The sequence below is a fragment of the Pelophylax lessonae genome (genome assembly GCF_965119305.1).
Source record: "Pelophylax lessonae genome assembly, chromosome: 13".
NCBI classification, from domain to species: Eukaryota; Metazoa; Chordata; class Amphibia; order Anura; family Ranidae; genus Pelophylax; species Pelophylax lessonae.
Genome location: NC_138780.1, coordinates 1,297,966 through 1,313,937, shown reverse-complemented (window position 1 = coordinate 1,313,937; position 15,972 = coordinate 1,297,966).

The following is a 15,972-nucleotide window of genomic DNA, read 5'->3' as shown; positions in this document are numbered from 1 at the left end:
GGGGGACCGCTCAGATCCTCATACCGGGGTATACCCCAATACATCACCACCGGGGGAGGGGGGACCGCTCAGCTCCTCATACCGGGGTACACCCCAATACATCACCACCGGGGGAGGGGGGACCGCTCAGCTCCTCATACCGGGGTACACCCCAATACTTCACCACCGGGGGAGGGGGGACCGCTCAACCCCTCATATCGGGGTACACCCCAATATATCACCACCGGGGGAGGGGACAGCTCAGCTCCTCATACCGGGGTACACCCCAATACTTCACCACCGGGGAGGGGGACCCCTCAGCTCCTCATACCGGGGTACACCCCAATACTTCACCACCGGGGGAGGGGACCCCTCAGCTTCTCATACCGGAGTACACCCCAATACTTCACCAACGGGGAGGGGGGACCGCTCAGCTCCTCATACCGGGGTACACCCCAATACATCACCACCGGGGGAGGGGGGGACCCCTCAGCTCCTCATACCGGGGTACACCCCAATACTTCACCACCGGGGAAGGGGGGGCCGCTCAGCTCCTCATACTGGGGTACACCCCAATACTTCACCACCGGGGGAGGGGGGACCGCTCAGCTCCTCATACCGGGGTACACCCCAATACATCACCACCGGGGGAGGGGGACCGCTCAGCTCCTCATACTGGGGTACACCCCAATACATTCCCACCGGGGGAGGGGGGCCCCTCAGCTCCTCATACCGGGGTACACCCCAATACATCACCACCGGGGGAGGGGGGACCGCTCAGCTCCTCATACTGGGGTACACCCCAATACATCACCACCGGGGGAGGGGGGACCCCTCAGCTCCTCATACCGGGGTACACCCCAATACTTCACCACCAAGGGAGGGGGGACCCCTCAGCTCCTCATACCGGGGTACACCCCAATACATCACCACCAAAGGAGGGGGACCCCTCAGCTCCTCATACCGGGGTACACCCCAATACATCACCACCGGGGGAGGGGGGACCGCTCAGCTCCTCATACTGGGGTACACCCCAATACATCACCACCGGGGGAGGGGGGACCCCTCAGCTCCTCATACCGGGGTACACCCCAATACTTCACCACCAAGGGAGGGGGGACCCCTCAGCTCCTCATACCGGGGTACACCCCAATACTTCACCACCGGGGGAGGGGACCGCTCAGCTCCTCATACCGGGGTACACCCCAATACTTCACCACCGGGGGAGGGGACCCCTCAGCTCCTCATACTGGGGTACACCCCAATACTTCACCACCGGGGAGGGGACCCCTCAGCTCCTCATACTGGGGTACACCCCAATACTTCACCACCGGGGGAGGGGACCGCTCAGCTCCTCATACCGGGGTACACCCCAATACTTCACCACCGGGGGAGGGGACCCCTCAGCTCCTCATACCGGGGTACACCCCAATACTTCACCACCGGGGGAGGGGACCCCTCAGCTCCTCATACTGGGGTACACCCCAATACTTCACCACCGGGGAGGGGACCCCTCACTCCCCTCATACCGGGGTACACCCCAATACTTAACCACCGGGGGAGGGGGGACCGCTCAGCTCCTCATACTGGGGTACACCCCAATACATCACCACCGGGGGAGGGGGGACCGCTCAACCCCTCATACCGGGGTACACCCCAATATATCACCACCGGGGGAGGGGACAGCTCAGCTCCTCATACCGGGGTACACCCCAATACTTCACCACCGGGGGAGGGGGACCCCTCAGCTCCTCATACCGGGGTACACCCCAATACTTCACCACCGGGGGAGGGGGGACCGCTCAGCTCCTCATACCGGGGTACACCCCAATACATCACCACCGGGGGAGGGGGAACCGCTCAGCTCCTCATACCGGGGTACACCCCAATATATCACCACCGGGGGAGGGGGGACCCCTCAGCTCCTCATACCGGGGTACACCCCAATACATCACCACCGGGGAGGGGGACCGCTCAGCTCCTCATACCGGGGTACACCCCAATACATCACCACCGGGGAGGGGGACCGCTCAGCTCCTCATACCGGGGTACACCCCAATACATCACCACCGGGGAGGGGGACCCCTCAGCTCCTCATACCGGGGTACACCCCAATACTTCACCACCGGGGAGGGGACCCCTCACTCCCCTCATACCGGGGTACACCCCAATACTTAACCACCGGGGGAGGGGGGACCGCTCAGCTCCTCATACCGGGGTACACCCCAATACATCACCACCGGGGGAGGGGGGACCCCTCAGCTCCTCATACCGGGGTACACCCCAATACTTCACCACCAAGGGAGGGGGGACCCCTCAGCTCCTCATACCGGGGTACACCCCAATACTTCACCACCGGGGAAGGGGACCGCTCAGCTCCTCATACCGGGGTACACCCCAATACATCACCACCGGGGGAGGGGGGACCCCTCAGCTCCTCATACCGGGGTACACCCCAATACATCACCACCGGGGGAGGGGGGACCGCTCAACCCCTCATACCGGGGTACACCCCAATATATCACCACCGGGGGAGGGGACAGCTCAGCTCCTCATACCGGGGTACACCCCAATACTTCACCACCGGGGGAGGGGGACCCCTCAGCTCCTCATACCGGGGTACACCCCAATACTTCACCACCGGGGGAGGGGGGACCGCTCAGCTCCTCATACCGGGGTACACCCCAATACATCACCACCGGGGGAGGGGGGACCGCTCAGCTCCTCATACCGGGGTACACCCCAATACTTCACCACCTGGGAGGGGGACCCCTCAGCTCCTCATACCGGGGTACACCCCAATACATCACCACCGGGGAGGGGGACCGCTCAGCTCCTCATACCGGGGTACACCCCAATACTTCACCACCTGGGAGGGGGACCCCTCAGCTCCTCATACCGGGGTACACCCCAATACATCACCACCGGGGAGGGGGACCGCTCAGCTCCTCATACCGGGGTACACCCCAATACTTCACCACCGGGGAGGGGGACCGCTCAGCTCCTCATACCGGGGTACACCCCAATACATCACCACCGGGGGAGGGGGACCGCTCAGCTCCTCATACCGGGGTACACCCCAATACATCACCACCAGGGGAGGGGACCCCTCAGCTCCTCATACCGGGGTACACCCCAATACATCACCACCGGGGGAGGGGGGACCGCTCAGCTCCTCATACCGGGGTACACCCCAATACATCACCACCGGGGGAGGGGGGACCGCTCAACCCCTCATACCGGGGTACACCCCAATATATCACCACCGGGGGAGGGGACAGCTCAGCTCCTCATACCGGGGTACACCTCAATACTTCACCACCGGGGAGGGGGACCGCTCAGCTCCTCATACCGGGGTACACCCCAATACATCACCACCGGGGAGGGGGACCCCTCAGCTCCTCATACCGGGGTACACCCCAATACTTCACCACCGGGGGAGGGGACCCCTCAGCTCCTCATACCGGAGTACACCCCTATACTTCACCACCGGGGAGGGGGACCGCTCAGCTCCTCATACCGGGGTACACCCCAATACATCACCACCGAGGGAGGGGGACCGCTCAGCTCCTCATACCGGGGTACACCCCAATACATCACCACCGGGGGAGGGGACCCCTCAGCTCCTCATACCGGAGTACACCCCAATACTTCACCACCGGGGAGGGGGACCGCTCAGCTCCTCATACCGGGGTACACCCCAATGCATCACCACCGGGGGAGGGGGACCCCTCAGCTCCTCATACCGGGGTACACCCCAATACATCACCACCGGGGGAGGGGGACCGCTCAGCTCCTCATACCGGGGTACACCCCAATACATCACCACCGGGGAGTGGGACCGCTCAGCTCCTCATACCGGGGTACACCCCAATACATCACCACCGGGGGAGGGGGGACCGCTCGGCCCCTCATACCGAGGTACACCCCAATACATCACCACCGGGGGAGGGGGACCGCTCAGCTCCTCATACCGGGGTACACTCCAATATTTCACCACCAGAGGAGGGGACCCCTCAGCTCCTCATACCGGGGTACACCCCAATACATCACCACCAGGGGAGGGGACCCCTCAGCTCCTCATACCGGGGTACACCCCAATACATCACCACCGGGGGAGGGGGAACCGCTCAGCTCCTCATACCGGGGTACACCCCAATACTTCACCACCGGGGGAGCGGGGACCGCTCAACCCCTCATATCGGGGTACACCGCAATATATCACCACCGGGGGAGGGGACAGCTCAGCTCCTCATACCGGGGTACACCCCAATACTTCACCACCGGGGAGGGGGACCCCTCAGCTCCTCATACCGGGGTACACCCCAATACTTCACCACCGGGGGAGGGGACCCCTCAGCTTCTCATACCGGAGTACACCCCAATACTTCACCACCGGGGAGGGGGACCGCTCAGCTCCTCATACCGGGGTACACTCCAATATATCACCACGGGGGAGGGGGACCCCTCAGCTCCTCATACCGGGGTACACCCCAATACTTCACCACCGGGGGAGGGGGGACCGCTCAGCCCCTCATACCGGGGTACACCCCAATACATCACCACGGGGGAGGGGGACCCCTCAGCTCCTCATACCGGGGTACACCCCAATACATCACCACCGGGGAGGGGGACCGCTCAGCTCCTCATACCGGGGTACACCCCAATACATCACCACCGTGGGAGGGGGGACCGCTCAGCCCCTCATACCGGGGTACACCCCAATACATCACCACCGGGGGAGGGGGACCCCTCAGCTCCTCATACTGGGGTACACCCCAATACATCACCACCGGGGGAGGGGGACCGCTCAGCTCCTCATACCGGGGTACACCCCAATACATCACCACCGGGGGAGGGGGACCGCTCAGCTCCTCATACCGGGGTACACCCCAATATATCACCACCGGGGGAGGGGGGACCGCTCAGCTCCTCATACCGGGGTACACCCCAATACATCACCACCAGGGGAGGGGGACCGCTCAGCTCCTCATACTGGGGTACACCACAATACATCCCCACCAGGGGAGGGGGACCCCTCAGCTCCTCATACCGGGGTACACCCCAATACATCACCACCGGGGGAGGGGGACCGCTCAGCTCCTCATACCGGGGTACACCCCAATACATCACCACCGGGGAGGGGGACCGCTCAGCTCCTCATACCGGGGTACACCCCAATACATCACCACCGGGGGAGGGGGGACCGCTCAGCTCCTCATACCGGGGTACACCCCAATACATCACCACCGGGGGAGGGGGACCCCTTAGCTCCTCATACCGGGGTACACCCCAATACATCACCACCGGGGGAGGGGGACCGCTCAGCTCCTCATACCGGGGTACACCCCAATACATCACCACCGGGGAGGGGGACCGCTCAGCTCCTCATACCGGGGTACACCCCAATACATCACCACCGGGGGAGGGGGGACCGCTCAGCTCCTCATACCGGGGTACACCCCAATACATCACCACCGGGGGAGGGGGACCCCTTAGCTCCTCATACTGGGGTACACCCCAATACATCACCACCGGGGGAGGGGGACCGCTCAGCTCCTCATACCGGGGTACACCCCAATACTTCACCACCGGGGGAGGGGGGACCGCTCAGCTCCTCATACTGGGGTACACCCCAATACATCACCACCGGGGGAGGGGGGACCGCTCAACCCTCGCTCCCTTCATACCGGGGTACACCCCAATACATCACCACTGGGGGAGGGGGACCCCTCAGCTCCTCATACAGGGGTACACCCCAATACTTCACCACCGGGGGAGGGGGGACCGCTCAGCTCCTCATACCGGGGTACACCCCAATACATCACCACCGGGGGAGGGGGGACCGCTCAGCTCCTCATACCGGGGTACACCCCAATACATCACCACCGGGGGAGGGGGGACCGCTCAGCTCCTCATACCGGGGTACACCCCAATACTTCACCACCGGGGGAGGGGGGACCGCTCAACCCCTCATATCGGGGTACACCCTAATATATCACCACCGGGGGAGGGGACAGCTCAGCTCCTCATACCGGGGTACACCCCAATACTTCACCACCGGGGAGGGGGACCCCTCTGCTCCTCATACCGGGGTACACCCCAATACTTCACCACCGGGGGAGGGGACCCCTCAGCTTCTCATACCGGAGTACACCCCAATACTTCACCACCGGGGAGGGGGACCGCTCAGCTCCTCATACCGGGGTACACCCCAATACATCACCACCGGGGGAGGGGGACCGCTCAGCTCCTCATACCGGGGTACACCCCAATACATCACCACCGGGGGAGGGGGACCGCTCAGCTCCTCATACCGGGGTACACCCCAATACTTCACCACCGGGGGAGGGGGGACCGCTCAGCCCCTCATACCGGGGTACACCCCAATACATCACCACGGGGGAGGGGGACCCCTCAGCTCCTCATACCGGGGTACACCCCAATACATCACCACCGGGGAGGGGGACCGCTCAGCTCCTCATACCGGGGTACACCCCAATACATCACCACCGTGGGAGGGGGGACCGCTCAGCCCCTCATACCGGGGTACACCCCAATACATCACCACCGGGGGAGGGGGACCCCTCAGCTCCTCATACCGGGGTACACCCCAATACATCACCACCGGGGGAGGGGGACTGCTCAGCTCCTCATACCGGGGTACACCCCAATACATCACCACCGGGGGAGGGGGACCGCTCAGCTCCTCATACCGGGGTACACCCCAATACATCACCACCGGGGGAGGGGGACCGCTCAGCTCCTCATACTGGGGTACACCCCAATACATCCCCACCAGGGGAGGGGGACCCCTCAGCTCCTCATACTGGGGTACACCCCAATACATCACCACCGGGGGAGGGGGACCGCTCAGCTCCTCATACTGGGGTACACCCCAATACATCCCCACCAGGGGAGGGGGACCGCTCAGCTCCTCATACCGGGGTACACCCCAATATATCACCACCGGGGGAGGGGGGACCGCTCAGCTCCTCATACTGGGGTACACCCCAATACATCCCCACCAGGGGAGGGGGACCCCTCAGCTCCTCATACCGGGGTACACCCCAATACATCACCACCGGGGGAGGGGGACCGCTCAGCTCCTCATACCGGGGTACACCCCAATACATCACCACTGGGGGAGGGGGACCCCTAAGCTCCTCATAAAGGGGTACACCCCAATACTTCACCACCGGGGGAGGGGGGACCGCTCAGATCCTCATACCGGGGTATACCCCAATACATCACCACCGGGGGAGGGGGGACCGCTCAGCTCCTCATACCGGGGTACACCCCAATACATCACCACCGGGGGAGGGGGGACCGCTCAGCTCCTCATACCGGGGTACACCCCAATACTTCACCACCGGGGGAGGGGGGACCGCTCAACCCCTCATATCGGGGTACACCCCAATATATCACCACCGGGGGAGGGGACAGCTCAGCTCCTCATACCGGGGTACACCCCAATACTTCACCACCGGGGAGGGGGACCCCTCAGCTCCTCATACCGGGGTACACCCCAATACTTCACCACCGGGGGAGGGGACCCCTCAGCTTCTCATACCGGAGTACACCCCAATACTTCACCAACGGGGAGGGGGGACCGCTCAGCTCCTCATACCGGGGTACACCCCAATACATCACCACCGGGGGAGGGGGGGACCCCTCAGCTCCTCATACCGGGGTACACCCCAATACTTCACCACCGGGGAAGGGGGGGCCGCTCAGCTCCTCATACTGGGGTACACCCCAATACTTCACCACCGGGGGAGGGGGGACCGCTCAGCTCCTCATACCGGGGTACACCCCAATACATCACCACCGGGGGAGGGGGACCGCTCAGCTCCTCATACTGGGGTACACCCCAATACATTCCCACCGGGGGAGGGGGGCCCCTCAGCTCCTCATACCGGGGTACACCCCAATACATCACCACCGGGGGAGGGGGGACCGCTCAGCTCCTCATACTGGGGTACACCCCAATACATCACCACCGGGGGAGGGGGGACCCCTCAGCTCCTCATACCGGGGTACACCCCAATACTTCACCACCAAGGGAGGGGGGACCCCTCAGCTCCTCATACCGGGGTACACCCCAATACATCACCACCAAAGGAGGGAGACCCCTCAGCTCCTCATACCGGGGTACACCCCAATACATCACCACCGGGGGAGGGGGGACCGCTCAGCTCCTCATACTGGGGTACACCCCAATACATCACCACCGGGGGAGGGGGGACCCCTCAGCTCCTCATACCGGGGTACACCCCAATACTTCACCACCAAGGGAGGGGGGACCCCTCAGCTCCTCATACCGGGGTACACCCCAATACTTCACCACCGGGGGAGGGGACCGCTCAGCTCCTCATACCGGGGTACACCCCAATACTTCACCACCGGGGGAGGGGACCCCTCAGCTCCTCATACTGGGGTACACCCCAATACTTCACCACCGGGGAGGGGACCCCTCAGCTCCTCATACTGGGGTACACCCCAATACTTCACCACCGGGGGAGGGGACCGCTCAGCTCCTCATACCGGGGTACACCCCAATACTTCACCACCGGGGGAGGGGACCCCTCAGCTCCTCATACCGGGGTACACCCCAATACTTCACCACCGGGGGAGGGGACCCCTCAGCTCCTCATACTGGGGTACACCCCAATACTTCACCACCGGGGAGGGGACCCCTCACTCCCCTCATACCGGGGTACACCCCAATACTTAACCACCGGGGGAGGGGGGACCGCTCAGCTCCTCATACTGGGGTACACCCCAATACATCACCACCGGGGGAGGGGGGACCGCTCAACCCCTCATACCGGGGTACACCCCAATATATCACCACCGGGGGAGGGGACAGCTCAGCTCCTCATACCGGGGTACACCCCAATACTTCACCACCGGGGGAGGGGGACCTCTCAGCTCCTCATACCGGGGTACACCCCAATACTTCACCACCGGGGGAGGGGGGACCGCTCAGCTCCTCATACCGGGGTACACCCCAATACATCACCACCGGGGGAGGGGGAACCGCTCAGCTCCTCATACCGGGGTACACCCCAATATATCACCACCGGGGGAGGGGGGACCCCTCAGCTCCTCATACCGGGGTACACCCCAATACTTCACCACCTGGGAGGGGGACCCCTCAGCTCCTCATACCGGGGTACACCCCAATACATCACCACCGGGGAGGGGGACCGCTCAGCTCCTCATACCGGGGTACACCCCAATACATCACCACCGGGGAGGGGGACCGCTCAGCTCCTCATACCGGGGTACACCCCAATACATCACCACCGGGGAGGGGGACCCCTCAGCTCCTCATACCGGGGTACACCCCAATACTTCACCACCGGGGAGGGGACCCCTCACTCCCCTCATACCGGGGTACACCCCAATACTTAACCACCGGGGGAGGGGGGACCGCTCAGCTCCTCATACCGGGGTACACCCCAATACATCACCACCGGGGGAGGGGGGACCCCTCAGCTCCTCATACCGGGGTACACCCCAATACTTCACCACCAAGGGAGGGGGGACCCCTCAGCTCCTCATACCGGGGTACACCCCAATACTTCACCACCGGGGAAGGGGACCGCTCAGCTCCTCATACCGGGGTACAGCCCAATACATCACCACCGGGGGAGGGGGGACCCCTCAGCTCCTCATACCGGGGTACACCCCAATACTTCACCACCGGGGGAGGGGACCCCTCAGCTCCTCATACTGGGGTACACCCCAATACTTCACCACCGGGGAGGGGACCCCTCAGCTCCTCATACTGGGGTACACCCCAATACTTCACCACCGGGGAGGGGACCCCTCACTCCCCTCATACCGGGGTACACCCCAGTACTTAACCACCGGGGGAGGGGGGACCGCTCAGCTCCTCATACTGGGGTACACCCCAATACTTCACCACCGGGGGAGGGGGGACCCCTCAGCTCCTCATACCGGGGTACACCCCAATACATCACCACCGGGGGAGGGGGGACCGCTCAACCCCTCATACCGGGGTACACCCCAATATATCACCACCGGGGGAGGGGACAGCTCAGCTCCTCATACCGGGGTACACCCCAATACTTCACCACCGGGGGAGGGGGACCCCTCAGCTCCTCATACCGGGGTACACCCCAATACTTCACCACCGGGGGAGGGGGGACCGCTCAGCTCCTCATACCGGGGTACACCCCAATACATCACCACCGGGGGAGGGGGGACCGCTCAGCTCCTCATACCGGGGTACACCCCAATACTTCACCACCTGGGAGGGGGACCCCTCAGCTCCTCATACCGGGGTACACCCCAATACATCACCACCGGGGAGGGGGACCGCTCAGCTCCTCATACCGGGGTACACCCCAATACTTCACCACCTGGGAGGGGGACCCCTCAGCTCCTCATACCGGGGTACACCCCAATACATCACCACCGGGGAGGGGGACCGCTCAGCTCCTCATACCGGGGTACACCCCAATACTTCACCACCGGGGAGGGGGACCGCTCAGCTCCTCATACCGGGGTACACCCCAATACATCACCACCGGGGGAGGGGGACCGCTCAGCTCCTCATACCGGGGTACACCCCAATACATCACCACCAGGGGAGGGGACCCCTCAGCTCCTCATACCGGGGTACACCCCAATACATCACCACCGGGGGAGGGGGGACCGCTCAGCTCCTCATACCGGGGTACACCCCAATACATCACCACCGGGGGAGGGGGGACCGCTCAGCTCCTCATACCGGGGTACACCCCAATACATCACCACCGGGGGAGGGGGGACCGCTCAACCCCTCATACCGGGGTACACCCCAATATATCACCACCGGGGGAGGGGACAGCTCAGCTCCTCATACCGGGGTACACCTCAATACTTCACCACCGGGGAGGGGGACCGCTCAGCTCCTCATACCGGGGTACACCCCAATACATCACCACCGGGGAGGGGGACCCCTCAGCTCCTCATACCGGGGTACACCCCAATACTTCACCACCGGGGGAGGGGACCCCTCAGCTCCTCATACCGGAGTACACCCCTATACTTCACCACCGGGGAGGGGGACCGCTCAGCTCCTCATACCGGGGTACACCCCAATACATCACCACCGGGGGAGGGGGGACCGCTCAGCCCCTCATACCGGGGTACACCCCAATACATCACCACCGAGGGAGGGGGACCGCTCAGCTCCTCATACCGGGGTACACCCCAATACATCACCACCGGGGGAGGGGACCCCTCAGCTCCTCATACCGGAGTACACCCCAATACTTCACCACCGGGGAGGGGGACCGCTCAGCTCCTCATACCGGGGTACACCCCAATGCATCACCACCGGGGGAGGGGGACCCCTCAGCTCCTCATACCGGAGTACACCCCAATACATCACCACCGGGGGAGGGGGACCGCTCAGCTCCTCATACCGGGGTACACCCCAATACATCACCACCGGGGAGTGGGACCGCTCAGCTCCTCATACCGGGGTACACCCCAATACATCACCACCGGGGGAGGGGGGACCGCTCGGCCCCTCATACCGAGGTACACCCCAATACATCACCACCGGGGGAGGGGGACCCCTTAGCTCCTCATACTGGGGTACACCCCAATACATCACCACCGGGGGAGGGGGACCGCTCAGCTCCTCATACCGGGGTACACTCCAATATTTCACCACCGGGGGAGGGGGGACCGCTCAGCTCCTCATACTGGGGTACACCCCAATACATCACCACCAGGGGAGGGGACCCCTCAGCTCCTCATACCGGGGTACACCCCAATACATCACCACCAGGGGAGGGGACCCCTCAGCTCCTCATACCGGGGTACACCCCAATACATCACCACCGGGGGAGGGGGAACCGCTCAGCTCCTCATACCGGGGTACACCCAATACTTCACCACCGGGGGAGCGGGGACCGCTCAACCCCTCATATCGGGGTACACCGCAATATATCACCACCGGGGGAGGGGACAGCTCAGCTCCTCATACCGGGGTACACCCAATACTTCACCACCGGGGAGGGGGACCCCTCAGCTCCTCATACCGGGGTACACCCCAATACTTCACCACCGGGGGAGGGGACCCCTCAGCTTCTCATACCGGAGTACACCCCAATACTTCACCACCGGGGAGGGGGACCGCTCAGCTCCTCATACCGGGGTACACTCCAATATATCACCACGGGGGAGGGGGACCCCTCAGCTCCTCATACCGGGGTACACCCCAATACTTCACCACCGGGGGAGGGGGGACCGCTCAGCCCCTCATACCGGGGTACACCCCAATACATCACCACGGGGGAGGGGGACCCCTCAGCTCCTCATACCGGGGTACACCCCAATACATCACCACCGGGGAGGGGGACCGCTCAGCTCCTCATACCGGGGTACACCCCAATACATCACCACCGTGGGAGGGGGGACCGCTCAGCCCCTCATACCGGGGTACACCCCAATACATCACCACCGGGGGAGGGGGACCCCTCAGCTCCTCATACTGGGGTACACCCCAATACATCACCACCGGGGGAGGGGGACCGCTCAGCTCCTCATACCGGGGTACACCCCAATACATCACCACCGGGGGAGGGGGACCGCTCAGCTCCTCATACCGGGGTACACCCCAATATATCACCACCGGGGGAGGGGGGACCGCTCAGCTCCTCATACCGGGGTACACCCCAATACATCACCACCAGGGGAGGGGGACCGCTCAGCTCCTCATACTGGGGTACACCACAATACATCCCCACCAGGGGAGGGGGACCCCTCAGCTCCTCATACCGGGGTACACCCCAATACATCACCACCGGGGGAGGGGGACCGCTCAGCTCCTCATACCGGGGTACACCCCAATACATCACCACCGGGGAGGGGGACCGCTCAGCTCCTCATACCGGGGTACACCCCAATACATCACCACCGGGGGAGGGGGGACCGCTCAGCTCCTCATACCGGGGTACACCCCAATACATCACCACCGGGGGAGGGGGACCCCTTAGCTCCTCATACCGGGGTACACCCCAATACATCACCACCGGGGGAGGGGGACCGCTCAGCTCCTCATACCGGGGTACACCCCAATACATCACCACCGGGGAGGGGGACCGCTCAGCTCCTCATACCGGGGTACACCCCAATACATCACCACCGGGGGAGGGGGGACCGCTCAGCTCCTCATACCGGGGTACACCCCAATACATCACCACCGGGGGAGGGGGACCCCTTAGCTCCTCATACTGGGGTACACCCCAATACATCACCACCGGGGGAGGGGGACCGCTCAGCTCCTCATACCGGGGTACACCCCAATACTTCACCACCGGGGGAGGGGGGACCGCTCAGCTCCTCATACTGGGGTACACCCCAATACATCACCACCGGGGGAGGGGGGACCGCTCAACCCTCGCTCCCTTCATACCGGGGTACACCCCAATACATCACCACTGGGGGAGGGGGACCCCTCAGCTCCTCATACCGGGGTACACCCCAATACTTCACCACCGGGGGAGGGGGGACCGCTCAGCTCCTCATACCGGGGTACACCCCAATACATCACCACCGGGGGAGGGGGGACCGCTCAGCTCCTCATACCGGGGTACACCCCAATACATCACCACCGGGGGAGGGGGGACCGCTCAGCTCCTCATACCGGGGTACACCCCAATACTTCACCACCGGGGGAGGGGGGACCGCTCAACCCCTCATATCGGGGTACACCCCAATATATCACCACCGGGGGAGGGGACAGCTCAGCTCCTCATACCGGGGTACACCCCAATACTTCACCACCGGGGAGGGGGACCCCTCTGCTCCTCATACCGGGGTACACCCCAATACTTCACCACCGGGGGAGGGGACCCCTCAGCTTCTCATACCGGAGTACACCCCAATACTTCACCACCGGGGAGGGGGACCGCTCAGCTCCTCATACCGGGGTACACCCCAATACATCACCACCGGGGGAGGGGGACCGCTCAGCTCCTCATACCGGGGTACACCCCAATACATCACCACCGGGGGAGGGGGACCGCTCAGCTCCTCATACCGGGGTACACCCCAATACTTCACCACCGGGGGAGGGGGGACCGCTCAGCCCCTCATACCGGGGTACACCCCAATACATCACCACGGGGGAGGGGGACCCCTCAGCTCCTCATACCGGGGTACACCCCAATACATCACCACCGGGGAGGGGGACCGCTCAGCTCCTCATACCGGGGTACACCCCAATACATCACCACCGTGGGAGGGGGGACCGCTCAGCCCCTCATACCGGGGTACACCCCAATACATCACCACCGGGGGAGGGGGACCCCTCAGCTCCTCATACCGGGGTACACCCCAATACATCACCACCGGGGGAGGGGGACTGCTCAGCTCCTCATACCGGGGTACACCCCAATACATCACCACCGGGGGAGGGGGACCGCTCAGCTCCTCATACCGGGGTACACCCCAATACATCACCACCGGGGAGGGGGACCGCTCAGCTCCTCATACTGGGGTACACCCCAATACATCCCCACCAGGGGAGGGGGACCCCTCAGCTCCTCATACCGGGGTACACCCCAATACATCACCACCGGGGGAGGGGGACCGCTCAGCTCCTCATACTGGGGTACACCCCAATACATCCCCACCAGGGGAGGGGGACCGCTCAGCTCCTCATACCGGGGTACACCCCAATATATCACCACCGGGGGAGGGGGGACCGCTCAGCTCCTCATACTGGGTACACCCCAATACATCCCCACCAGGGGAGGGGGACCCCTCAGCTCCTCATACCGGGGTACACCCCAATACATCACCACCGGGGGAGGGGGACCGCTCAGCTCCTCATACCGGGGTACACCCCAATACATCACCACTGGGGGAGGGGACCCCTAAGCTCCTCATAAAGGGGTACACCCCAATACTTCACCACCGGGGGAGGGGGGACCGCTCAGATCCTCATACCGGGGTATACCCCAATACATCACCACCGGGGGAGGGGGGACCGCTCAGCTCCTCATACCGGGGTACACCCCAATACATCACCACCGGGGGAGGGGGACCGCTCAGCTCCTCATACCGGGGTACACCCCAATACTTCACCACCGGGGGAGGGGGGACCGCTCAACCCCTCATATCGGGGTACACCCCAATATATCACCACCGGGGGAGGGGACAGCTCAGCTCCTCATACCGGGGTACACCCCAATACTTCACCACCGGGGAGGGGGGACCCCTCAGCTCCTCATACCGGGGTACAACCCAATACTTCACCACCGGGGGAGGGACCCCTCAGCTTCTCATACCGGGGTACACCCCAATACTTCACCACCGGGGAGGGGGACCCCTCAGCTCCTCATACCGGGGTACACCCCAATACTTCACCACCGGGGGAGGGGGACCGCTCAGCTCCTCATACCGGGGTACACCCCAATACTTCACCACCGGGGAAGGGGGACCGCTCAGCTCCTCATACCGGGGTACACCCCAATACATCACCACCGGGGGAGGGGGGGACCCCTCAGCTCCTCATACCGGGGTACACCCCAATACTTCACCACCGGGGAAGGGGGGGCCGCTCAGCTCCTCATACTGGGGTACACCCCAATACTTCACCCACCGGGGGAGGGGGGACCGCTCAGCTCCTCATACCGGGGTACACCCCAATACATCACCACCGGGGGAGGGGGACCGCTCAGCTCCTCATACTGGGGTACACCCCAATACATTCCCACCGGGGGAGGGAGGCCCCTCAGCTCCTCATACCGGGGTACACCCCAATACATCACCACCGGGGGAGGGGGACCGCTCAGCTCCTCATACCGGGGTACACCCCAATACAATCACCACCGGGGGAGGGGGGACCGCTCAGCTCCTCATACCGGGGTACACCCCAATACATCACCACCGGGGGAGGGGGGACCGCTCAGCTCCTCATACTGGGGTACACCCCAATACATCACCACCGGGGGAGGG